We start from the raw sequence: 27,884 nt of genomic DNA on the forward strand, positions 1-27,884 counted from the left end.
TTTGGAGCTTCAGTATCGTGTACAATTTGATATTGAATTGAAGCACTTGGTGGATGTCAAGGTGATGACTCTACTACATATTTGGTTAATCATGCAGTTGGTTTTGTGTTACGTAAACTATTAAATTGGAACTGCATTTGTTGCCTTTTGTAAGTTAATATTGTCTGAGTCGAATGTTCTTGGTGGGAGGGGGGAGGGGCAAATACACGTCATTCATTATAAGGCCTTATAAGTTTACTTACAATTCGTGAATTAGCTATCATTTTTGTGTCTCATTGTACTCGTTGATCACCACATTTTTTAGGATACTGAATTGATCGTGCTTTCTCTAGCAACTCACGGGGTTCTTCTTGATTGTAAAAGAGGTAAAACTTGGAAAAAAAATAGAACTGAAACTCTGATCTATACCTCAAAGTCAAAATTTGTGTTTTAGTGGTATTTTAGGAGTACTTCCATAACTTCAACAGACTTTACATCTGATCAACATGTCAGGGTAATATGAAAAATGCTTTTTGTGTGGTCAAGTTGGCCAATTGGCTGCTAAATGCAAATGCCCAGGTTAGGCTGACAATGTTGTGGGCTGCCTCCAATTCATATACAGAAATACCAGCTACCAATTAACATGCTATGGTTTGTTGTATTTTTTTACATTTTCATTTCTTATTTTGTGGAATGCATATCGAATTTGTAACTCCTTATCTTCTATTGCTATGCATTCAGTGTGTAAGTGTTGATCTGTTGAAAGTTTCTTAACATCTGGATGGAACAAAGGAAATGGTTGTCTTATTTCAGTATGCATCCTGGACGAGATGCACGACATTGGTGAAAGAAGCGAGGATGATGTGTTGTGGTCGTCAAAGAGGGCAAATAGTGTTGAAATTGCATGCATGCCGCATTGTTAGGCTCATACGCTCCTGTTGCAATATTTTTACCTAATATGTGCATGTCTATAGGTGCATTTATATGTCCGTGGCAACGTGACCCATGTTAGTGCAGCGGCTTACTGATCGCAATTACGGTACTGCTACCTCAACCGCCTCTATCAGGTCAATCACACTCTCACATGTGTACTTGAAGGAGAAATCATGTGTGACTATTCAAAGGGCAAAATGTCCTGTGACCTATCTTCATGATAAATCCTTTATTTTCAGTCTCAGGGGATATCATTTGTATCCTTCAATATATTTTTCCTGGATTCATTTCATTATATTCTTTGCATAAGGTGATTTCCTTTCTTCTTGTTGGACTGCTCATATTCCTTCTTGCAAACTCAACTTTCTCACTGACTGGAGGCCTTTGCATCAGGTTTTTGCCTTTGGATGGCTTCTTATGATGATGATCTGACTGATATCTGCGTTACTTTTGAGAGTTGATACCTGCTTGTTAGACTCCTCATCTCAGCTTCAATTTTATTCTGTTGTACTAGGCCAGCATTCACACCAGTGTTGTTGCAATGCAATCAATGTAATGGAAATGCTTTGGGTAAAAGAAGATTTGTGCAATCAGATCAATCAAGATGTGATCATCAAGTGTAAGAGAGATCAAGAGTATTTGATATGTACTACTGCATACCGTCTAATAAAAGTATTTATTAAAAACTGCAAAAAAAATATGTACCTCAATATTTCAAACATTGGTTCTTGCATTGATTTTAATAGGTGGCTCTGTGGAGGTGGCAGGCATGCTCTCGGAGTGGCAGCACCTCTTGCTTGGCAAAGCGAAGGTGGGTTTCCTGCGGATTTTTTCTTCTTTAGCCATTCTTTCCACGAGATGATGGCTCTGAACTGTGAGTTGTGTTCCTACCTTGGCTCTTAACTATATAAGATTAGGTAAGATTTGTGCCAACACCACATGAACACACTGCCTTAGCTCTTTGGGAAGATATATTCACTAAGTTCTTGAAGATTTTAAAAGGAAACACTGAAGCTTACTTTGCAACGCTCAATTGACATGTATCCATTTTCTTGACAGACTTCTATAATCTAGGCTAACCTAATTGGAACTCATGCACAACAGGAGACAAATATGTGTGCAGTTAGTTAATTTGCAACCCCTTTGAAAAAATTCTTTCTGCTGCCCCTTGTCAACAGCGGTTGAGACTTGAAAGCTGAGAACTGAGATAGATTGATGTTTGATGTATTGTGACCAGCTCAGATAGACTTTAGCTCCAATTGCTATATGATGCTATGGGTTATTGTCAGCAAGGGCATTTTCAAATTCTGTTGTGTTCTTGCAGGTAGCAGTTACTCGCAGAAAACGGGAAGCCCAAAGAAGTGATTACTATTGAGAAGGAGATGCAAGAATCAAAATGCAGAAGAGAATCTCAAACGAGGTCACCAATTGATCCAGAAACTAAAGATCTCTACTAATAAGATTGCAATGGGTGATGATGGTACATCCTTTTAGTCCGCATCGTTAGGTCTTATTTCACTATTGCCACCGTCAAGTGATAGGTCAAATTTCACTTTTGCCATTGTAAGGTCCCCTTCCCGGCTATACGTTTTGACGTAGAACGCCAGAGGCCCAGCGAGCCCATGTGGTGGTCGTAGGCCGCCCGTCCCCAGGGAGAAGAGCATGGTCATGGTCTTGTGCACTATCAGCTCCTGTCCTCCGCCTCGCAGTACCGCTCATTGCCCAGCACCATTACCACCCCTCCCCTTCATGTCTTGCCTGGCTGCTCCGACGAGCTCGTGGAGCGGCTCACCAGGAAGCCCCCAAGCCATAGAATGGCTTCACCAGTAGCCAGTCGAGGAAGGGTCTACGTCTTCATCGGCCAAGAGAGCTTCCGCGGAGTCGTCTTGGCAGCTGCTGCCAGAGTTCGTCGGTGGAGGTCGAGTTTGTGGAGTCTCGTGGTGAGTGATGAGATCTGTGCCAACTCTTGGAGCTCCATGGTGTTTTCCTCAGATGGTTGGAGCAGGCCTTTGGTGGCAACACCAAGCCTAAGTACATAGCATATCATATCGTTCTTATGATCATCGGCATGAATTTAACTTATCGATTGCAGAGTAAACATTGTTACAAGATTAACACCTTATTATAAAATTCTAATACCCCGTAACTAAAACTAAGTCAATGTACTACTTGTTTGTTGTTGGATTGATGATGGTGTTCCGGGAGTGAAGGGCAACAAGCATTGCAGTCTTCCAGATGGTGCCACTACCTTACCTGACTACCTAAGTCGACTTGGGAGGGTGACAACTAAAAAGAAAGGATCAACGACCCTGCCAGCCTCCCACGTATAGCTGCAGATAGAACAAGGCAGCTATCGAGATGCTTGATGTCACAATGGTACCTTCCAGAATGTTTTTGTAGCTACAAATTTTCTTTTAAATACAAGTTTTCTTTTAAGTATTACTTGATTCAGGCTCAGTGTCATATACCTTGGTATCCATCAGTTCACCTCCAACATTTTTAAGTACAAGTGTGTTCTCTGTGAGTCTCTGCACATGTTCTGATGTTCCAATATATAATTGATTGTAGAAACATTACTTCGATAAGATTGGTTCGAAGCACATAAGGTACTCAATGTTTTTATTTTTCTTTTCTTTTCAGAGGATTGTTGCATAGTGAGACGGCTAGACTAATACTAGGTTGAAACCCTACATATTTGTAATTGTCTACAACTTAAGATACTGATGAAACCTATATTTTTATGGTACAAATAATGATTTTTAATGAACCGTAGGTACATATAGATTTTCGTTATCCAGGATAGGCACTTTGTTACAAATGTATTCTTTTCTTTGTATTACGTTTGAATTTACGGTGAAACAAGATTTAGGAGTCCGTAGCAACGCACGGGCATTCAACTAGTCTATATAAAATGTGTATCCTAAAGTTTTTTATACATAATTTGACAATACCACAATGTTACCATTCACCATTTATTTCGATAAACTACATACACGAAAAAAACAAAATAAAATAGAGTTTTATTTTTACCTAAAAGGAATCTAACAATGCAGCAATACATGTATGAAGTTTTCCCTGAATTGCTGTAAATAAAAAATCGTGCAGAAAAAACATCAAGAACTAAATGAAATTTTCTCTGAATTGCTATTAATAAAAAATCGTACAGAAAAACAAGGGCGTCTTCCTCGTCCTTGTCGCCGCCGACGTAGTCCTCGCCCTCGTCGTCGGTGGCCGGGGGCGGGGGCTGGGGCGCCAGATCGGGCCCATCGGCGTCGACCTCCGAGGAGTCGTAGAAGGAGCGGATGGCGGACTCGAGGGCCCAGTTGTGGCCCTCGAGGAAGAAGGAGGCCTCGGCGGGGGTCGCGGACGTCACGGCGCAGAAGGTCTCCACCAGCTACTGCGCCTCCGCGGCCGGCGGCGCGTGGGCGGCGTCTCCGGCGGCCATCTCGGCTTGTGGGGGTTTGGGGGAAGCCCTCTCTCTCTCTCGTTTGGTGGGGATCCGGTGGAGGAGATCAAGCCGGAAAATCCCGAGCAAGCGGCGCCAGACGCAACCGGAGTTGACCGGGACGGCAGCAGGCGGCGGTGGCTCATCGTCCAGGTGAGGATGGAAAGGAGGGAGAAGGGAAAGAAAAAGCCAGAAAGGGCGTAAGCGCCCATGGTGCCATAAATTTAGTTACTCACGCGAGCATCCACGGAACAGGGAGAAAAAAAGCAGTGTAGCCCGCGGTTGCAGCGTCGCGCCGCTTCACAGCTCCAAGACGAGATCTTCTTGTTCGGCTCTGCCTGCCACCGGAGCGCCGCCAGCCGCCATGGCCTCCCTTCCTCCTCCAGCCCCAGTTCCAGGGGCCTCTCCCTCTACTCCTTTACCACCTCCAGTTCGCCATTCTTTTTTTTGAGAAACACAGTACAAACGCAGACGCTCATATACACGTGCATACACTCACCCCTATGAACGCACACACGCACACGCTACCCCTATGACCACCTCCGGAAGACTGAGCCGGCCGATTGGATCTTGAAATTGACGAAGTCACCACAGGCGCCTCGCTGTCGACGGGAACGTCGCCTCCCACTGAATGAATATTCCGCCTTTATGAGACACACAGATGTCAAACCTGGGATTTGAACTCTGGTGGACTGGGGGTACGTACAACCACCCTCCGAACCACCCAACCTCAGGTTGGTTCTTCTCCAGTTCTCCATTCCTCTACTCCTTTACCAACGGTGGCAAGCCAATCACGGTAGATCCAGCGGCAGCACCGGCACGGGTTTTGTTCCAGCCAAGAAGCTCACCCAGAGCTCCCTCGCCCCACCATCATCAAGGTAGTTATTTTGGTTACCCTATGTTTCCATGGAAGTTGTTGCCTCTGGAATGACTTGAATGGTCATAATAATGTTGCATACATGCCTGCAGAATTAGTTGTTTGACAATGATAAGATTTCTGAGATCTTAGTTGAATTAGTTGTATTTTTTCCCTTAATTTTTTTTCCTTTGGCTCATAAATATTTTCCTATGGCTAATAAAATTACTCTTACTATTATGATCGGTATTAGTTACGTGAGGAGGGGGCCCAACCCTGGGCCCAACTAGGGGATTAGCCTAGTTATCCTTATCAATTTTAGCTCTTTATATATACCAGTTGTAAACGAGACAAACATCAAGCAATAATAATAAATCATTATTGCCGAATCCAGTCGATCTTCCTAACCTAGCCGTTGTCTCTCCTCTTCGCCGCGCACGACGACGCCGTGTCGCCGGCGTCCACCACCTCGTCCACACGCCGCCCCTCTTTCCCCTACAGGCTAAGCCCTAGGGCCGGTAGAGTAGTCGGTTCTACCAATTTGGTATTAGCTAGCTCGACTGCGATCATGTCTTCTCCGCCCCCACCACCACGTTGAAGTCGCCCCTGTCCGCTTCCGCGGTCGTCGCCACCACAGCGAGATCCCCGGTGGTCGTCACGATGGCGGGCTCTGCCGCGCCGTCTCCCGTCATCTACACGCCCGAGCAGATGAGCGGGGTCATCAACGACCTCGTCACCGCGGTCCAGGGCATCTTCCTCTTCTTGATCGGCACCCAGGGGCCCCCGACGCCGCCTACCGTCTTCTCCGTGCTGGCGCCCGCGCCATGGGTACCGCCCTTCACGGGCGTTCCGCTGCAGCCCCCACCAGCGCCGGCTCACCCCAGGACACAGTGGCCGCCGTCCGCCCCACAGTCCGAGTGACGCATCGATGGGGGGCGTTCCCATCCACCAGATTCGTTTTCCCCCGTCACCATCGCCGCTGCCGGCGTGGCTGAAAGAACATCTCTCGGTTTATGTTTTGAATGTTTGATGACAATATATGTGATACTCTAATGATAGATGAGATGGTGCAGAGAATATAGATGTATAAGTATATGGTTGTTTTGTGTGGAAAAACAAGACAAAAAGAAGCAGGCTGATATTCTCCAGGCCGGATATTCCGAGCCGGATATTTGCAAAATATCCGGCCCCCCAAAATCGGCTAAGGACTTTTTGGGTTGTGGCTCAGTAACCCCCTAGATGAGGCCGGACATTTTCCCGGAAATTCCCGGAGGCTTGATTTTCCGGGGGGGGGGGGGGGGGATTTTCTGGCCCTCACTTACACCGGATAATCCGGCTCCCAAAATGTTCCAACAGCTGGTATTTATACCCCCTTCTTCCTCCTCCCCGAGCTGCTCAATTATTCCCCAAGTTCATCACCATTAGAGCCACCTCAAGAAACACAAGAAGCACAAGATCTCCTCCTCCACCCAACCAAAGATCTTGATCTTTGCAGATTCGAAGGAGAAGACCCCGATCTACATCTTCACTGAAGCGATTTGCATTTCCCCCTCATATGCTTGAGGGCCCATTTGCTAGTGTTCCTCTTATGAGAAACCATAGTTGTTTGTAGTTGATATTGTTCTTGTTCTTGTTGTTGTTACAGATTTGGGAGCCTCCAATTTGGTTGTGGATGTGTGCCCCAAGAACCTTGTAAAGGCCCGGTTTCCGCCTCGAGGAAATCCCTTAGTGGAAATGGGCTATGCCTTCTTGGCGGTGCTCACCGGAGACCTGTGTGAAGCCTTCGTGGCGTTGGTTTGGCTTTCGTAGCAATCACACTCCTCCAAACGTAGACGTACCTCCTTGCAAAGGAAGGGAATACGGGAATCATCTCCGTGTCTCCGCGTGCTCCACTCTCGGTTACCTCTATCCTATTATGTCCCCTATATATTGCGTAGCTATATCTTGCTTAGTCGTTGACCTTGTCATATAGGTAAATTCACATAGTTGCATATCTAGAGAATTTACCTTTGTGTCAAGCCTAAATTGAAAAGAACTAAAAATTGGTTAGCACCTATTCACCCCCCCTCTAGGTGCGGCATACGATCCTTTCAATTGGTATCAGAGCCTTGGCTCTTATTTCGGGCTTAACCGCCTAAGAGTATGCCGGATGATGAGGGTACAGAAGGGGCCGCAAAGCCGGTCTCCATGGATGATCTCAAGTCGATGGAAACATCTTTGAGGTCCACCATGGAAGCTCAAATGGAAAGCTTGATGAAAATGTTTTCCGACCGCTTTCCATCGGCTCCTCCGTGGCTCCCATCATAGAGGAAAAGGACAAGGGTGCGTTAGAAGAGGGAGGTGCTTCGGCATTACCCTCCTCTACGAATCCCTTGAATGGTGATCAATTAAACACAATTAAAAGCCCCATTGCTTCTCCTAAGGCAACTAGTGGAGGTGTGAGCTACAATAATGTGGCTCCACCTTTCCGCTCTCCCGATATCCCGGTTCCCCATCCTCATATAAACACTAGGGTGATCCACCCAAATTTAATGATAAGGATTTTAGTAAATGGCAATTTGAGTTCAAATCATATGTGTGCAGTGCCTCCAATGAACTTTGGAGAATTATCGTGGAAGGTTACAAGCCTTACAACCCCGAAAGGTTGACTAGAAGAGAAGAGGTTGATAACCAACTAAAATCGATTGCCTTGCACATGATTCAAACTAGTGTGGGGACACAAGACTTGTCTCTCATTCGGAACTCCAAAACCGCCAAGGAGGCATGGGAGGGATTGGAAACAGGCTTCATGGGAAGTGAAAGCATGAAGAGAAACAAGTATAGTGCTCTCCGGAATCAAGCCGAAGGATTCATGTGGTTGCCGAATGAAGATCATCAAGTCATGTATAGAAGACTTATCACATTTTCCGATGCTTTTCGGAATGTGGGTGATGATTTTTGGATCAAGGATAAGTATATTGATTGCATGATGCCGTTTGAACCCATTGATGTCAAGACTCTCGTTGGGAGAGAAAGCTTTCCTTCTCTTACCTGACAACAAGTGGTGCACGAGTTGCAAGCTCTCAAGGTGCTCGAGCAAAACTCTCAAGACTCACACAATCGTGCCATTGGGATGTAAAGAGGGACCAACCTTGCCTTGACGGTCAATACCGTGGAAGAAGTGAACCCTCAAGAACCATATAGGACATCTTGGAGTATGTCCTATCCGGATGATTTGGAATACCACTATAATGACCACATGGCATTCCATACAAAAACCTTTTGGGTTGATCCATCCAGGGCCAAGGAAGACAATATCAAGAGAAACAGCTCAAGTGGGTTCAAGGGTTTGGGCCCAAAAACAAGATCGTGCTACAATTGTGGTGACAAGAACCATTTCATCGCCCAATGCCCCTATGAGCATAGGGAAACTCGCGGTGGAAGGCTCATTCCCAAAGTCAAGAGCAAAGATTCAAAGGCTTCCAACAAGAAGTTCTACAACAAGAGTAAGAAGGACAAGAGGCCTTCAAGGATTGTGCTAATTACCAAGGAAGAGTATTCTTCCGATGAAGTTGAAAGTAGTAGTGATGAAGAAGAAACCTCAAAGGAAGTGGCCGCCAGTGTCACCACCAATATTCCCTATTCATCTCTATTTGAATCCCCCAATGAGAACCCTCACATCAAGAATGCACATTGCTTCATGGCAAGGTCCTCCTTAGACACATCTATTGTGCTATCAACTCAAGAAGAATACACATCCGATGATGATGATGATGAAGAAGATGAAACTTCTAATGGATTGATGGCTCTTGCTTCCCTCTCCAACAACTCTTCATCACCAATTGAATCACCCAATGAGGATATTCATATGATGGAATAAAGTTTTCTCATGGCTAAATCTTCCGAGGTATCATCCCATAACCCCTCTATGCCTATCATATCAAATGATCTAGGGGTTGACCATGCTAGTTTAAAAGTGAAACAAGAAATGCTTGATTTCGATGAGTTCATTCTTAACTTGAAAGGTGACACTAAAAAGCATGTTTCAAATCTCATGGTTCGCCTAGCACAACTAGATGATGTTCTTGATAAAAAAATGTCAAATAGAAAGAGAGGACTCTCTTGAAATATCCGCTCTTAAAAATGCCCTTGAGGAAGGACAAGAAACTATAGCTTCTCTTGAAGAGAGGCTAGAAACTCTTGAAGAGCCTCAAGATGAAATTAATAAACTTACTAAAGCAAGAGATCTTGCTAGGGCTAAAACAAAAGTGCTTAAACAGGAAAAAAGCCCAATTTGGTGTTGATCATGAGAAACTTGTGAAGGATCTAGATGAACTATACAAGGCTCACAAAGCTTTGAAGAGTGAATACTCACTCCTCTCCAAGCCTAATGAGCAACTTCAAATTAGGCTTGCTAAATATGATGTTCCTAGCTCCTCCACCTCTACTTGTGATCATGCAAATATTATTGAGGAAAATGCTAGGTTAAAGGATGAACTTGCTAAGGCCTCCTTGATACGTCCAATTTGCATCACTATTTTGTATCATAATTTGCTGTTATTCATTGATATATTTCATATTTGGACATAATACTTATGATATTTCATCTATTTTGCATGTTTCATGATTATTGGAGGATCGAGCACCGGAGCCAGGATTCTGCTGGAAAAAGAACCGTCAGAACGCAATATTTCGGAAGATCAACTGTTGAAGGAAATTATACCAAAAATCCTATTTTTCCAGATGACGAAGGAAGCCAGAAGGGGGAGCCGAGGGGACCCAAGGTGGGCCCAGACCATAGGCCGGCGCGGCCCATGGCCTGGCCGCGCCGCCTGGTGAGGAGGGGGGCCCACAGCCCCTCTCGCCTCCTTTTCTTCGCGAAATCCTTCGTCTCGAAGACCTAAGCCACAGAGGGTACCTCGCGAAGAGTTACAGCCACCTCTGCGGGGCGGAGAAGACCAGAGAGAAAAGAGCTCTCCGGCGGCTGAAATCCGCCGGGGAAATTCCCTCCCGGAGGGGGAAATCGACGCCATCGTCACCGTCATCGAGCTGGACATCATCTCCATCACCATCATCATCATCTCCACCATCATCACCGCCATCTCTTCCGCTGCACATCGTCACCGCCGTAGCAATTTGGGTTTGATCTTGATTGTTTGATAGGGGAAACTCTCCCGGTATTGATTTCTACATGTTATTGATGCTATTGAGTGAAACCATTGAACCAAGGTTTATGTTCAGATTGTTATTCATCATCATATCACCTCTGATCATGTTCCATATGATGTCTCGTGAGTAGTTCGTTTAGTTCTCGAGGACATGGGTGAAGTCTAAATGTTAGTAGTGAAGTATGGTTGAGTAATATTCAATGTTATGATATTTAAGTTGTGGTGTTATTCTTCTAGTGGTGTCGTGTGAACGTCGACTACACGACACTTCACCTTTATGGGCCTAGGGGAATGCATCTTGTACTCGTTTGCCGATTGCGGGGTTGCCGGAGTGACAGAAACCTAAACCCCCGTTGGTATATCGATGCAGGAGGGATAGCAGGATCTCAGAGTTTAAGGCTGTGGATAGATTTATTCTTAATTACTTTCTTGTAGTTGCGGATGCTTGCAAGGGGTATAATCACAAGTATGTATTAGTCCTAGGAAGGGCGGTACATTATCATAGGTTCACCCACACAACACTTATCAAAACAATGAAGATTAATTAGCCATATGTATCGAAAGCACTAGACTAAAATCACGTGTGTCCTCGATAACGTTTGGTCATTATAAGTAAACAAACCGGCTTGTCCTTTGTGCTAAAAAGGATTGGGCCACTCGCTGCAATTTTTACTCTCGCACTTTACTTACTCGTACTTTATTCATCTGTTACATCAAAACCCCCTGAATACTTGTTTGTGAGCATTTACAGTGAATCCTTCATCAAAACTGCTTGTCAACACCTTCTGCTACTCGTTGGGATCGACATTCTTACTTATCGAAGATACTACGATACACCCCCTATACTTGTGGGTCATCAAGACTATTTTCTGGCGCCGTTGCCGGGGAGTGAAGCGCTATTGGTAAGTGGAATTGGTAAGGGAAACTTCTACTGTTTGTGCTGATTTTATTTCTGCCTGCTGCCATAATTCATTATGGAGAGATCTCCTTTTGAATGCTTATTTGGGAAATCCGCTACTACTGCAAAGGTAGTGGATGAGGCACCAGGTGAGGAAGAGATACCATACAAAATACCTATGAAAATTATTGAACGCATAGTGAGTAACCGTTATACAGGGGATGGAACTGTCCACCCTGGAGATCATTTACTGTTCTTGCATGAATTATGCGGTTTATTCAAGTGTGCAGGTATTGCTATGGATGAAGTGAGGAAGAAACTATTCTCTATATCGCTGTCTGGTAAAGCGGCGCATTGGTATAAATTAATGGATAATGGGGATTCTCTCAAATGGAATGATATTGTGCCCCAGTTTTATTCTAAGTTCTATCCTCCAAGTGAAATTCACAAGGATCGGAACCGCATATATAATTTTTGGCCTCATGATGGAGAGAGTATTGCCCAAGCGTGGGGGAGATTGAAGTCATTAATGCTCAAATGCCCCATTCATGAGCTTCCTGGTAATGTTATTATTGATAATTTCTATGCAAGACTTTCTTTTGAAGACAAGACCTTGCTGGATACTTCTTGTTCTGGATCATTCACGCGCAATAAGGAAGAGTTTAAAAGGGACCTTCTTAATCGGATCCAGGAAAATACTGAAGGATGGGAGATCAACAAAGATAGAGAATCAGGTATAAATTATGATTATAAATGCATTGAAGCTTTTATGGATACTGATAAATTTCGTAATATGAGTGCTACTTATGGTCTTGATTCTCAAGTTGCTGCAAATCTTTATAAAGCTTTTGCCTCTCATTATGAATTGCCTAAGAAGAATTTTGATAAGTATCATGAACCGTATAAAGATAAAATTGATTCATCTATTAATAAATGCGTTGTAGTTGAAACTGTTGATCATGTTATTCCTGAAGCTTATATTGAAAAAACTCCTTTCCCTGCTAAAATGAAAGAGTACTCTGTTATAAATTGTGCGGTTCATAAAAGTGAAAAGAAACCTATAGAACCTGAAGAACAAATAAAAGTTGAACCTGCTGTTGCAATAGTTAAAGATCTTGTGACTGAAAATGTGGAGGATGGTCATATTATTTTCTGTGAAAATGCTTCTAATATTGTTTCACATCCTAATAAACCCAAGCAAGCTAGTGTTCCTATGCTATCTGTTAGAATTGGTGATCATTGCTATTATGGTTTATGCGATATGGGTGCAAGTGTTAGTGCTATTCCTTATGAGCTTTATACGGAGATTATGCACGAAATTGGTTCTTGTGAACTTGAAGATATTGATGTGGTTATTCAGCTGGCTAATAGAGAAACAATTTCTCCAATTGGTATTGTTCGAGATGTGGAAGTTCTATGTGGTAAGATTAAATATCCTGCTGACTTTTTGGTACTTGGTTCTGCTGCTAGTGATTATTGTCCTATCATTTCTGGTAGACCTTTTCTAAATACTTGTGGAGCTATTATAGATTGCAAGAAAGAGAAAATTTTGACTAAATTTGCTGGTGAATCTTATGAGTTTAACTTCTCTAAATTTACCAAAACTCCTTATAAAATTGATCCGCCTAATGATGATTTTAAAATGGAACAGTGTGCATCTATTGTTCTTGTTCCTAATAATCCTTTGCAGCAACATTTGGAGAATAGCGAGAGTGAAGTTTTTAGGAAAGAAAGAGATGAGCTGGATGAAATTTTTCTTCACCAACCTATTCTTAAGCATGATTTACCGGTGGAAGATCTGGGAACAACACCACCACCAAAGGAAGATCCTGTCTTTGATTTAAAACCTTTGCCTGATAATCTTAAATATGCTCATATTGATGATAAGAAAATATATCCTGTTATTATTAGTTCTAAGCTTACAGAGTTTGAAGAAGAAAGGTTATTGGAAATATTGAAGAAACACCGAGGTGCTATTGGCTACACTCTTGATGACTTGAAGGGGATTTCTCCCTCCATTTACCAACACGCCATTAATATGGAAGATGATGCAAAGCCTGTTGTTGAACCTCAGCGTCGTCTAATTCCTAAGATGAAGGATGTGGTAAGAAATGAGGTATTACGACTTCTTGAAGCTGGTATTATATATCCCATTGCTGATAGTAGATGGGTTAGTCCTGTGCATTGTGTTCCTAAGAAAGGAGGAATGACTGTTGTGCCTAATGATAATGATGAGCTCATACCTCAAAGAGTAGTTGTAGGGTATAGAATGTGCATTGATTATCTAAAAGTTAATAAGGTTACTAAGAAAGATCATTACCCTTTGCCTTTTATTGATCAAATGTTAGAAAGGTTATCTAAAAATACTCATTTTTGCTTTCTTGATGGTTATTCTGGGTTTTCACAAATTGCTGTTAAAACTAAGGATCAAGAGAAAACCACTTTCACTTGTCCCTATGGAACTTATGCTTATAGACGTATGCCTTTTGGTTTATGTAATGCTCCTGCTACTTTTCAAAGATGCATGTCTGCTATTTTTCATGGCTTTTGCGAGAGTATTGTAGAGGTATTCATGGATGATTTTTCTGTCTATGGGAATTCTTTTGATAATTGCTTGCGGAACCTTGATAAAGTTTTGCAGAGATGTGAAGAAACTAACCTTGTTCTTAATTGGGAGAAATGCCACTTTATGGTTAATGAAGGAATTGTATTGGGACATAAAGTTTCCGAGAGAGGTATTGAAGTTGATAGAGCTAAAGTTGAAGAAATTGAGAAGATGCCCTATCCTAGGGATGTTAAAGGCATTCGTAGTGTTCTTGGTCATGCTGGGTTTTATAGGAGGTTTATTAAAGACTTCTCCAAGATTTCAAAGCCTCTTACTAATCTTCTTCAAAAAGATGTACCTTTTGTTTTTGATGATGATTGTAAGGAAGCTTTTGAAACTCTAAAGAAAGCCTTAACAACTGCTCCTATAGTTGAACCTCCTGATTGGAACTTACCATTTGAAATTATGTGTGATGCTAGTGATTTTGCTGTAGGCGCTGTTCTTGGACAGCGAGTAGATAAAAAATTGAATGTTATTCATTATGCTAGTAAAACTCTTGATGCTGCTCAAAGAAATTATGCTACTACTGAAAAAGAATTGTTAGCTGTAGTCTTTGCTTGTGATAAGTTTAGATCTTATATTGTTGATTCAAAAGTTACTATACATACTGATCATGCTGCAATCAGATACCTTATGCAAAAGAAAGATGCTAAGCCAAGGCTTATTAGATGGGTACTTCTGTTGCAAGAATTTGATTTACATATTGTAGATAGGAAAGGTGCTGATAATCCTGTTGCTGATAATTTGTCTAGATTGGAAAATATTGCTTATGATCCTGTTCCTGTTAATGATAGTTTTCCAAATGAACAATTGGCTGCAATAAAGGTGAGCTCGCGAGACAGTCCTTGGTACGTTGATTATGCTAACTTTATTGTTTCCCAGTATTTGCCTCCAACCTTTTCAGCTCAGCAAAGGAGGAAATTCTTTTATGACTTGAGGTATTATTTTTTGGGATGACCCACACTTATATAAAGAAGGAGTGGATGGTATTCTGCGAAGATGTGTTCCCGAATATGAACAACAAGAGATATTAAGTAAATGTCATGGTAGTGCTTATGGAGGACATCACGCCGGAGAAAGAACCGCGCAAAAGGTTCTACAATCAGGTTTTTATTGGCCGACCCTCTTCAAAGATGCAAGAAAGTTTATTTTATCTTGTGATGAATGTCAAAGGGTTGGTAATATCTCCAGACGCAATGAAATTCCTATGAATTATACTCTTGTTATTGAACCGTTCGATTGTTGGGGATTTGACTTCATGGGACCTTTTCCCTCTTCAGAAGGTAACACTCATATACTTGTTGCTGTTGATTATGTTACTAAATGGGTGGAAGCCATACCTACAAAAAGTGCTGATGGTGAGACCTCTTTAAGAATGCTTTTAGATATTATTTTTCCTAGATTTGGAGTTCCTAGATATATTATGACTGATGGAGGTTCTCATTTTATTCATGGTGGTTTTAGAAAAACTCTTGCTAAATATGGTATTAATCATAGAATTGCTTCCGCTTATCATCCTCAAACTAGTGGGCAAGTAGAATTATCAAATAGAGAGATTAAATCTATCTTGGAAAAGACTGTTAATAAAACTAGAAAGAATTGGGCTAGTAAATTGAAGGATGCACTATGGGCTTATAGAACTGCTTATAAAAATCCCATGGGAATGTCACCTTATAAAATGGTTTATGGGAAAGCTTGTCATTTACCTTTAGAACTAGAGCACAAAGCTTATTGGGCTGTTAGAGAATTAAATAAAGATCCTAAACTTGCCGGTAATAAGAGGTTCCTGCAGCTGAGTTCTCTAGATGAATGGAGAAGTGAAGCTTATGAAAATGCTGAACTCTTTAAAGAGAAAGTTAAGAAATGTCATGATAGAAGGATTATCAAAAGAGAATTTAATATTGGGGATAAAGTCCTATTGTATCGGTCTCATCTCAGATTCTTTGCAGGAAAATTACTCTCGAAATGGGAAGGACCATATGTTGTTGAGGAGGTGTATCGTTCAGGAGCAATTAAAATTAGCTCTCTCCAAGGCAATGCCACACAAGTGGTGAATGGACAAAGACTCAAGCATTATATCTCAGGTGATTCTTATAATGTTGATGTTGACATTATTCGAGTGGAAACACCGGAGGCCTTCATCAAAGGACAAATTGACAGTCCGCCAGAACTCGACTTTGAATAGGTAACAGTACTGGTAATAAAAAGTTCGCAATTTACTTTCCGAACAATGTTTTTGCCGTTTTTGGAAAATATGAAAAATTACGAGATCGAAACGGAGTGGAGGAGACGCACAAGGGCGTGCCGCCATAGGCCGGCGCGGCCTGGCCTTGGCCCGCGCCGACCTATGTGCTGGCCGCCTCGTCGCCCCTTTCCGACTCTGGTTCGATCTGGTACTTTCCTTTTGTCGTGAAATTTTTTGCTATATAATGCCCCGGACCCCTGGAGGTCCGTATATCGTTTTCTCGACGTGTTTTGTTTCGAGCTGTTTCTGCCAGGATCTGTTTTCAGTTTAGAAGCACCATGGTCTCCAAGAACAAGGGCAAGGAGCTTTCGGATGAAGATAATCAAGATCTTGAGTGGAAGAGGAGGACAAGAGCGTCAAGGAAGAGGATGAAGAACAGGTGGAGGAAGACTCGCGCGCACACCTGCGTGCTACCATCGCAAGCATCAAGGTGGTGGATAACCCTTTTAGTGCAAACAAGAGCGCAAGAATTCGCACCGGAGGAGGGGTTCCACGTCATTACCTAGCTCCGAAGACATCTTTATCAGGCACTCACCATCCCTTCCGCAATCTAATTTTCAATAATCAAATTGAAAGGACTCCCAGGGCAGCATTGCCTAGCAATTGGGATATAGATCGTTCTAACACTGCAGGAAGGATGAAGCCTGAGGGTGAAGAGTGGGGAAATAACTCCAAGAGTTGGGACTCGCCGTCGGACATACTTCTTAACCGCGTCGAGCACAATTCGGAGATGATTCGCAACCTCACGTACAAGATTGATGAGCTTCAGGAGCTTGTTGAGAAGCTTGTCAGGAATTCATCACCACCATCGCCAAAGGAGTAATTCATCATCGGTATTGGCATCCCCTTGGTTTGTTCCAAGCTTGGGGGAGTGCCGCGGTATCACATCATCACTACCATTTACTTTTTACTGTCAAGTAGTGTCATATCATGAGTAGGGAAGTTATCATATAAGATGGGTTGCAGTTTGGAAGTATCTCTCCTTTAGTTGGTTGTCTATGTATCCCTTGGTGTGAGTTATCGTTATGGAATATTAATGAGAAGTCTTATCATTTACATATTGCACATCTTATTTTAGTTTGCAATCTCTATTATATAATTTACCTTGTTGTTAGTATTGATATCACTTTGGGAGCATTGAATGAATCTATTTGGTTTTGGCAAACTTAGCATTGGTCAATAGCAACAACACCTTGAGGTTTAAATAGAAAAGAGAAATACATGTATTTGTTTCATCGTCTTCCTTTCTTGCTAGTTCATAGCTTACTATTCTGAAGTTAAAATTGTTTGTGCTTACAAGGAAGATGCATGATTGTTTCTATCACATGTATATTTGTTTGTTTCCTTCAACTCTTATGCTTGCTAATTAACCTTGCTAGCCAAAGACATGTACTGAGAGGGAATACTTCTCGTGCATCCAAACCTTAGCCTAAACCTATGCCATTTGTGTCCACCATACCTACCTACTACATGGTATTTTCTGCCATTCCAAGTAAATACTTCGTGTGCTACCTTTAAACAATTCAAAATTTACTATCTCTTATTTGTGTCATTGTTTTATAGCTCATGAGGAAGTATGTGGTGTTTTATCTTTCAATCTTGTTGGGCAACTTTCACCAATGGACTAGTGGCTTCATCCGCTTATCCAATAATTTTGCAAAAAGAGCTGGCAATGGGATTCCCAGTCCCAAATTAATTAAACTAAATAGACACTCTTCCATGGTATGTGATTGATGGACGGCACCCGAAGGATTCGGTTAGCCATGGCTTGTGTAAGCAAAGGTTGGGGGGAGTGTCATCATAATAAAACTAAAATAAAAAGGCACTCCTTCATGGTATGAGATTGTTGGCAGGCACCCGAGGATTCGGTTAGCCATGGTTTGTGAAAGAAAGGTTGGAAGGAGTGCCACACAAAATAAAAATAAAATGGGAGCCGCTCTTTGAAGGTTTGTCTGGCAAGGGGGTTAGAGTACCCGCTACCAGTCGTTGACAACAACAAACACCTCTCAAAATGTTACTTTTATTCTCTCTATTTGATTTCAAAACTAAAAAAGCTCTAGCACATGATTTAATCCCTGCTTCCCTCTGCGAAGGGCCTGTCTTTTACTTTATGTTGAGTCAGTAAACCTATTTCCCTCCATCTTAAGCAAGCATTTTAGTAGTTGTGATCAAACCATTATATTGTGATTTGCTTCATCATGTCTTTTACTTTTCCTTGTTTAGTACAAGTTTTATCTGAATGAATATAGCTTTGCAAGTTATCAATGATCATGAGGAGACTATTATGATTGAATATGCAAGTTGTGCAATATAAACTTTAACATGAGAGCATTGCTCGATAGATAAGTATAACCTGTTAATTGTTCTCTAACCAAGAACGAAGTTTGCCATCACCAACTATGATTTCTTATGCACCTTTATTTGTGATTACCTTGTACTTGTTTCAAGTTGAGTTATATGAGGAAGTTGTTTACTAGAATGTCTTGTGTGAATGAATATGATGCTTCTTGTCCGTATTTTATTTATCGACTCTTCACTCCATAAACATGTGGTCCTGTTTACCGAGTTCAGTTTCGCTTGGGGACAAGCGAAGTCTAAGCTTGGGGGGAGTTGATACGTCCAATTTGCATCACTATTTTGTATCATAATTTGCTGTTATTCATTGATATATTTCATATTTGGACATAATACTTATGATATTTCATCTATTTTGCATGTTTCATGATTATTGGAGGATCGAGCACCGGAGCCAGGATTCTGCTGGAAAAAGCACCGTCAGAACGCAATATTTCGGAAGATCAACTGTTGAAGGAAATTATACCAAAAATCCTATTTTTCCAGATGACGAAGGAAGCCAGAAGGGGGAGCCGAGGGGACCCAAGGTGGGCCCAGACCATAGGCCGGCGCGGCCCATGGCCTGGCCGCGCCGCCTGGTGAGGAGGGGGGCCCACAGCCCCTCTCGCCTCCTTTTCTTCGCGAAATCCTTCGTCTCGAAGACCTAAGCCACAGAGGGTACCTCGCGAAGAGTTACAGCCGCCTCTGCGGGGCGGAGAAGACCAGAGAGAAAAGAGCTCTCCGGCGGCTGAAATCCACCGGGGAAATTCCCTCCCGGAGAGGGAAATCGACGCCATCGTCACCGTCATCGAGCTGGACATCATCTCCATCACCATCATCATCATCTCCACCATCATCACCGCCGTCTCTTCCGCTGCACATCGTCACCGTCGTAGCAATTTGGGTTTGATCTTGATTGTTTGATAGGGGAAACTCTCCCGGTATTGATTTCTACTTGTTATTGATGCTATTGAGTGAAACCATTGAACCAAGGTTTATGTTCAGATTGTTATTCATCATCATATCACCTCTGATCATGTTCCATATGATGTCTCGTGAGTAGTTCGTTTAGTTCTCGAGGACATGGGTGAAGTCTAAATGTTAGTAGTGAAGTATGGTTGAGTAATATTCAATGTTATGATATTTAAGTTGTGGTGTTATTCTTCTAGTGGTGTCGTGTGAACGTCGACTACACGACACTTCACCTTTATGGGCCTAGGGGAATGCATCTTGTACTCGTTTGCCGATTGCGGGGTTGCCGGAGTGACAGAAACCTAAACCCCCGTTGGTATATCGATGCAGGAGGGATACCAGGATCTCAGAGTTTAAGGCTGTGGTTAGATTTATTCTTAATTACTTTCTTGTAGTTGCGGATGCTTGCAAGGGGTATAATCACAAGTATGTATTAGTCCTAGGAAGGGCGGTACATTAGCATAGGTTCACCCACACAACACTTATCAAAACAATGAAGATTAATTAGCCGTATGTAGCAAAAGCACTAGACTAAAATCCCGTGTGTCCTCGAGAACGTTTGGTCATTATAAGTAAACAAACCGGCTTGTCCTTTGTGCTAAAAAGGATTGGGCCACTCGCTGCAATTGTTACTCTCGCACTTTAATTACTCGTACTGTGGGGACCCCGGACTAGCTGTCTGAAATTCCCTGTTATGTATACAGTTCACGATCCCATGATCAGTGTGCCGTGAACACATAACCAAACTGATATCAAATTACACCATCCATTACAAAGCGGAATAAGAAAATTACAACATGGTCACATGACCAATACTTACATAATAGCCTCGAAGGGCCTAACTAAAACATCAGAGTAGCATCATCAATTCAGCAGCGCAGTACCCAAGTCATCTGTCATAACCCTACAGGCAACTGACTGGGAAGACGTTCCTAGCTCGCATAGACGTCGCCAACTCCTTCTTCATCCGTCGTGTTCCTCCAAGTCAGGCCAAGTAAATAGCCAGGGACAAAGCCGTGAGTACATTTGAATTGTACTCGCAAACCATCAAGAAGGGTGCTAACAATGCTAACTAAAAGAGACAAGAGAGGAAGAATAGTTTCTCTTGTGGATATAGCATGTGAAAGAGAAATAGTTTCTCTTGTGGATGTAGCATGAGAAAGAGAAATAGTTTCTCTTGTGGATGTAGCATCCCGTCATCACAGTTGAAGGGGACACTAAGAAGATCCTATGACATCTCTATATCATTATTGAAGAAGATACTTCAAAAGAGTTCTACAACATAAAACACTAGGAAGGGAGTAACCCAGTTTATTTCCTTTCCGACCATCTCCATATGGTCAACCAAACCATTCTAGTACCCTTCCGGTACTCCGAAAACAAGTTCCTTTTTCCTTTGGTAAACACTTTCTCAAACAAAACTCATCAGGCTAAGCAACAGCCATTTCAACCGTCCATGACCGCGGACACGGCTATTCGAATAGATTTGACTCTGCAGAGTTTGCACACTTTCCCCACAAGATCCGCGAGTTCATCATGTGGGCATCATCCCCGCATATCAACTATGCCATGACAAAAACTCGGACATAGCCTTTCGCTTATTCGTCTCAGCACGTGATCCTACCCTATGGAGTATGTACCTCCCCGGCACCGTGGCAGCTCACCTCACTTTGAGCGTGGCTCCACCGCCAAGCCAGGAGACCCATAGTGTCTTCCGGACGGGTCAGCCCCGAAGGCCTCCCGTTATACTATTGTCTCCACCAACGACAATCCGGATTCAGGGGTAACCTTACCCTTATATAGTTGTGCGGTGTCCCATGTTAAGAAGAACAAACTACGAGCTAAGCCCCGTCCCACTCCAGGGTAATGTGGTTGCGCGGGTTAATTGTCACAGGTGAATACTTAGGCGCCAAAGTTTTCGAAAACAAGATTTTCTTTTCAACCATCTTTGCCAAGATCCTTTCCTTTCATAAACACACACTTGGGTAAGTCCAACTCACCCAAGGTTTTCAAAAATTATTTTCAACAAGGTATTTTTCCAAGGGGGTTCCCAACCTATAGTTTTATGAAGGAACTAAGAGTCACAATGACATGATGCTAGCCATCATACCACTAAGGGGATGATAATTGAGGTGTCAATAGGATCATACATACTTAGGGTAAGCATGTATAGGGACAACATAAATAAGATGATTCAAACAGGGGTCATGATGTTAATCATCATACCACTAAGAAGATGACAACATGGATATGGTCAAGGGGGCATACATGCTTAGGGTAAGCATGCATAACATCAACAAGGGGGTTCACATACTTGGGAGCAAGTATTCAAAGCATCTACAAGGGATTCATCATACTTTGGGAATAAGTATGCATAGAGTAGAGGACCAAAAATCACACATGATACAAGGAACCAAGTATATAATGGAGCAATGAGCACAACAAGAAGGATAAATAGCAAGAGATCAAAAGATGGCTTGCCTTGGTTGGCTTGTTTGTCCCTAGACTTCTTCAACTCCATCAAATAATAATTCCAACAAAATAAATAAAATCCTTGTCCGGTTCCACTTCTTCTTCTTCTTCTCCGGAATTGTTCGCATCTATCGCCGGAAAATATAAAAAAGAACACAATCAACACCATTGTACCAACAAAACAAGATTCAACAAGTAACAATCAATAGATAACCACTCTACTAAGGGCTAACATACTAAGGTCTTATAGATACTACAAAACAACTCTAAGAGTTTTGATTTTAGAAAAACCAATTTATTCACCTAATAAGGGCAAAAGAGCCTCACCAATTATCAATTGCCTCTTTGGGTATCACCATGGCATAAATTTATTATACCCTGGTATATAACACCACAAAGAATACAAGTGCATTGGTTAGACAACAAAAGCATTCACATTTTATTTTCAAACACCTTTGGAGAAGTAGAAAATCAATTTTCCTAATTTAATTTGCTCACATAACACTACACCAAAATAGGGAGGAAACCAAATACCACACCTTTGGAAAACTTGAGCAAACAAAAGAACTGAGTTTAAGATGCAGCAGTTTAGTTTTTCAAGAACAAAACATAGTTTGGATACTTTTTTATAAAAAGACTTGGTAAAAGATTTTAAATAAACAAAAGTTTTGGTACAACATTTCATGTGACACACACACACTTGCAAACAAAATTTCTTGAACAGAGACTAAAAGTATTTTTCCTAGATGGCCAGTAACAAAACAAGGTCAAAACAATTTGATTCATCCAAAAATATTAATCCTACCATTTTAGGAATTACAAATACTGAACAATAACCAGTAACCATGTTTAATACCTTAAAAATCGTACAAAAATCCTAAAACTATGGGGCCAGTGGCATTGGAAAGGAAATAAAATTTCGGATTTAATGCAATTTGTTTCACTCGATTTGAGTTTGTAAAACTGGAGTTATTCACATTTTAGTGCTACTGGTTTTAGAGACAAAACATAAATGTTCAAATTCTGGAAATGGGCGGGAATGGTCTGGGCCGCGCGGATGTGGAGATTGGGCCGGCCCAGGAGTGTTTCCAGATGGAGGGACGGAAAAAAAAGAAAAAAGAAAGGGGAGGGAAGGGGCCCAGGGCGGGGCCCATGTGCATGGCCGACGTGGCCCAGGCCATGCAGCGCACGATGGGGTCGTCTCCCTCCTTCGCTCTGCTCACACGTGAAAAAATAGAAAGAGGATGGGGGCGATCCAGGGGCTCACCTGGGGGCGACGAGGAGGGATCGGCGAGGTTCCGGCGGGGCAGCGGTGTGCTGGCGCGGTCCAGGCGAGCTCGGCGACGTCCCCCTCTCCCGCAGTAGCTCCGCCCGTCGGTCCCCTACCCGCAGCAATTCCCGGCCAACAGCTATGGCGGCTGTTCCCGGCGGACCTGGGTGGCGTGCAGATGGGCGTTAGACAGAGAAGAAGACAGCAAGGAGGATGGGGTAGATAGGGAGAGACATGGGCGTCGGGGGCGAGCTCCTCCTGCTCGCCACCTCACGGCCACCACGCCCGTGTTTCTCATCTCCGGCGAGCAGCAGGCAGAGAAGGGCCTTGGTGCTCTCTGCGAGGTGTCAGGGGTGGGAGGGGGAGTAGTGTGGGGAGAGGAGTGAGCTGGGACGGACCTTTTATAGGCGAGCGGGGAGCGTGAGTGGTGGCGTTGGCCAACCGGAGGGCGAGCTCGCGGTGGCAGTGGCCAATGGAGGGGCGAGGGCGGGCGTCAGCCGTGACGTAGGAGGGTGGGGGCGGGGTGATGTCGCCCAGAGGACGTCAGCAGTGTCGTGGGACGAGAGAAACTGAGCGGGAGAGGGCAGGGGTCGAGCGAGGGAGTTTCCAGAGTTGTTACTGTCTCGCTCTCTCGTTTTAGGGTTTATCGCTGGGCCCCCTTTGGGCTGCTCGACTTAGGCTGGTGGGGAAGGTCTGGAGGGAGGTCCAGGGAGGGGTTTTTGGTGGTTTTAGGTCGGGCCAAGAGGGGGCGCAGGGAGTTTGGGGTTTAATAGAGAAGGTGGCTCGGCCACTTTTTGGGATTTAGAGGGAGAGATGAAATCAAGAAAAGGGTTGGAGGGAAAAAGGAAAAGAGAGAGGGCATGGTGGTGTTCATGGCCCGGCCATGTGGAGAGGGAGAGTGACATGCAAATGCATAGTTGCCCAAATGGCATGTCTTGAAGAAGAGGGGCAAAAGAGAAGTAAGAGGTGAGGAGGAAAGAGGTGGGGTGGTGGTGAACATGTCATTACAAGATAAAGGAAGAAGAAGGTGGTGGTGGTGATGGTGATGGTGTCACTTGATTCATGAAGAGAAAATGGTAGATAGATGAGGAAGTGGTGATGTGTTGGGAGATTTCCAAATTACACAAGATATTAAGGCTAGATGTGATCATGGCTCATCACATATTGATGCATAAAATGATGGATTCACCCTTTTTCAATAAATAATATTGTAGGTCGGAATATTATGAGATGAGAGAAAAAAAAAGGGGTATGGATCCCATCCTCAAGGTTGTAGGTAGTTGGGTTGAGACACCAGCAGCACAAACCAAAGAGAGTTGGAGGGAAAGAAATATTAGGGTTCTTAGATTAAGAGGGAAATATTTTCAAAGGTCTAGGTTGGTGATGCAAGGGAATAGTTGGCTTCCTCTTTTATCCACCCCAAAGAGCAAGAAGAGTAGGTAAACATGAATACCAAGGTCAAGGGGTGATGTTAGAGATGGTTGTCCAAAAAGATTTTTCTTGAATAGAATTGGAGAGTTTTGGGTAGATAGTCCAATTGGTTGGACAATTGACCTACTACCCATATCAAGAAAGGATGGGTCATTGAGATGTGTTAGTGGCAAAGTCAATGGCGTGGATATTTGATCACAGATCAAATAGTCCAAATTTTTGTTTTTGTGGTGAATATGGTCTTTATTTGATTTGAATAATATAAAAAAACTTACTTGAAGTATTTGAGAAAAAGGAGAGAGAGGTTTTAGAAGAGTAGAATGATCCCTTGAGGAAATAGAAAATGTAGATTATTCTCTTTTATTTTAGGATACCAAAACTACAAATAAAAGGTTTTTTTCAAGATTTTAGAGTTACATAAAGTAAGGATCATAGTCAAATTTTTAATAAGGAAAGAATTTTGGCAAGATACTTTTAAGATTTTGAGTCAGGACAAAACAACAAGAGGTTTTGGGGTTTAGGTCAAAAAGTTCAAATTTTTTTTAAGAGAGGAGGTTAGTGTAATACAAGAGTGACCATAGCTTCACTATTTTTTTCTAGAGACAAGAAATAGTGTGTTGATGTACTTAGGGGGAAAACACCAAGCATAGGGTTTTATGCATTGGTAAAGAAAGGAAAAGAATTTTCCAGGGCCACACATGTGTTTTATTTAGTGAGAGGTTAAGTTTCTTTAACACTAGAGGTGTTGTTCTAAGAGGTAACTCAAGACAATTGCAACAAGTACAACAAGAAAATATCTACCATCAGGTCAAGGCAATTCATCTAATTAGACTTTAGAAAAAGTTTTTGTTCCCCCTGATTTTTGCACTAAGGACAATTAATCAAGGTTGCAGAAGTTGGGGCGTTACACGTACTTTATTCATCTGTTACATCGAAACCCCCTGAATACTTGTTTGTGAGCATTTACAGTGAATCCTTCATCAAAACTGCTTGTCAACACCTTCTGCTCCTCGTTGGGATCGATATTCTTACTTATCGAAGATACTACGATACACCCCCTATACTTGTGGGTCATCACTCCTCTCCCCAAACTAAGTTGTCTTTGGATGTTCTTTTGAGTAAACAAAGACCAAACAATGGGAAGGAGGGCATTGATTTTATTGTCAAGGAAAAGAAGGCAAACAAGAAGAAGGCCAAGCGCGCACAAGAAAAGAAGAAGGTTATCACTAATGATGAATCCCCTAGGGCCAAAACCATTAATGATGATGATGTGGGTATTCCTAACCCTCACTATGTTTTATTGAAAGATTATTATGGTGATGTTTATGCAAAATATGTTGGCCCATATGATGGTTATGTTGCTTGGTTTATTTGAGTCCCAAAGACCCTTGTTGCTAACAAAAGAGGACCCATTGAAAAATGGTACCTAAATCCAAGAATTGATCTCATATAGGACTATGCCGCCGGAGGTTCAAAATGGGTGCTTGATAGTGGATGCACAAGTCATATGACAGGCGACAAGAAGCTCGTCAAGGAGTTGAGGCCCAACATAAATGATATCACCATGTCCTTTGGCGATAATTCTACATCTAAGGTATTGGGTTTTGGCAAGGTTGTGGTTGCACACAATGTTACTCTTGTGGATGTCATTCTTGTCAAAACCCTTGGTTACAATTTGTTATCCGTTTTCTCCCTTGGCAAGATGGCTTTTTCCATTTTTATTGATAATGATATTGTGGTCCTCTTGTGGAGCAAGACTCTAAAAGTCGCATTTGTTGGGTATCGCGAAAACAACTTGTATGTGGTGGACTTCCTGGGGACCACCACGACAAGTGCAATATGCCTATTCGGAAAGGCGGATGTGGGTTGGTTGTGGCATCGCCGCTTGGCCCATGTCAACATGATAACTTTGCAAAGTCTTCACAAGGGGAACCATATTGTGGGTCTAATGGAAAATGTGTCTTTTGCCAAAGATCGTGTTTGTAGGGCTTGTTTTGAAGCAAAAATGCAGGACTCTCAGCACCCAAGCAAGACTATTATATCTTCCAAGAGGATCTTGGAGCTCCTTCATGTTGATCTCTTTGGTCCCACCACTCATGCAAGTCTTGGTGCGAAGAAATATTACTTAGTGATTGTTGATGACTACTCAAGATACACTTGGGTCTACTTTCTCAAAAAGAAAGATGAAACTCAACAAATCTTCATTGACTTTGCCACTGAGGTGCAACGCCAACACAACCTCCTTACAATGGCAATAAGAAGTGACAACGGCTCCGAGTTCAAGAAATATACACTCAATGATTTTCTTAGTGATGAGGGGATAAGTCATCAATATTCCGCTGCATACACCCCTCAACAAAATGGTGTTGCGGAGAGGAAGAACCGAACTCTTATGGATATGGCAAGGTCTATGATGGCGGAGTACAAATCCCGCTATAATTTTTGGGCCGAAGCCATCTCCACCGCTTGCCACTCTTCTAACCGGCTTTATCTCCGCAAGGGCTTGAAGAAGACTCCATATGAAATACTCACCGGGAACAAGCCTAATATCTCATACTTCAAGGTGTTCGGGTGTAAGTGTTTCTATAAAATCAAAGGAGTTCGTTTATCTAAATTTGATCCTAAAGATTTGGAGGGTATTTTTCTGGTTACGGTGCCGAATCTCACAGTTATAGAGTCTTTGATGTATCCTCCGGGATTATAATTGAATTTTTTAGTGTGAAGTTCGAAGAAAATGATGGCTCCCAAGTGGGGCAAGTTGATGTTTGTGCAGGTGATGAAATACCTCAAGATGCCATAGTAATAATGGGTTTGGGATTTTTCCTCCCCATTGAGAGACACGGTGTGGCGTCTCGGGAAGGTCTATGCTCTACCATGGTGGAGCCCTCATCTTCTCAACATCAACAAACTCCATCTCCTAAAGCTAATGATGCACCAACCCAACAACAAGATCAAAACCCTCCCTCTAGTGTGCAAGATCAAGGACAAGATCAACCAATGGTTCATGATGGCTCCGATGAGGATCAATTCAATATTTGTCATTCACCGAATAATGTCCAAGATCAAGCACATGATATTGAGCAATCGCAAGAAATTGAGGAAGCTCAAGTTGAAGGTCAAGACGGTGACCCAAACGATCAAGTTGATCAAGTGATACCTCCAAGGCCAAGAAGAACCAAGGAGGATATCGAGGCCCGTCATCTTGCAAGAAGAGATAGGAACTTGGAAATTCTTGGACACACTCATGATAAGGTCCTAAGTGATGTAAGAGGAAGTGTTTCCACAAGAAGGCAATTG

Source organism: Lolium perenne, chromosome 3 (genome assembly GCF_019359855.2).
Source record: "Lolium perenne isolate Kyuss_39 chromosome 3, Kyuss_2.0, whole genome shotgun sequence".
NCBI classification, from domain to species: Eukaryota; Viridiplantae; Streptophyta; class Magnoliopsida; order Poales; family Poaceae; genus Lolium; species Lolium perenne.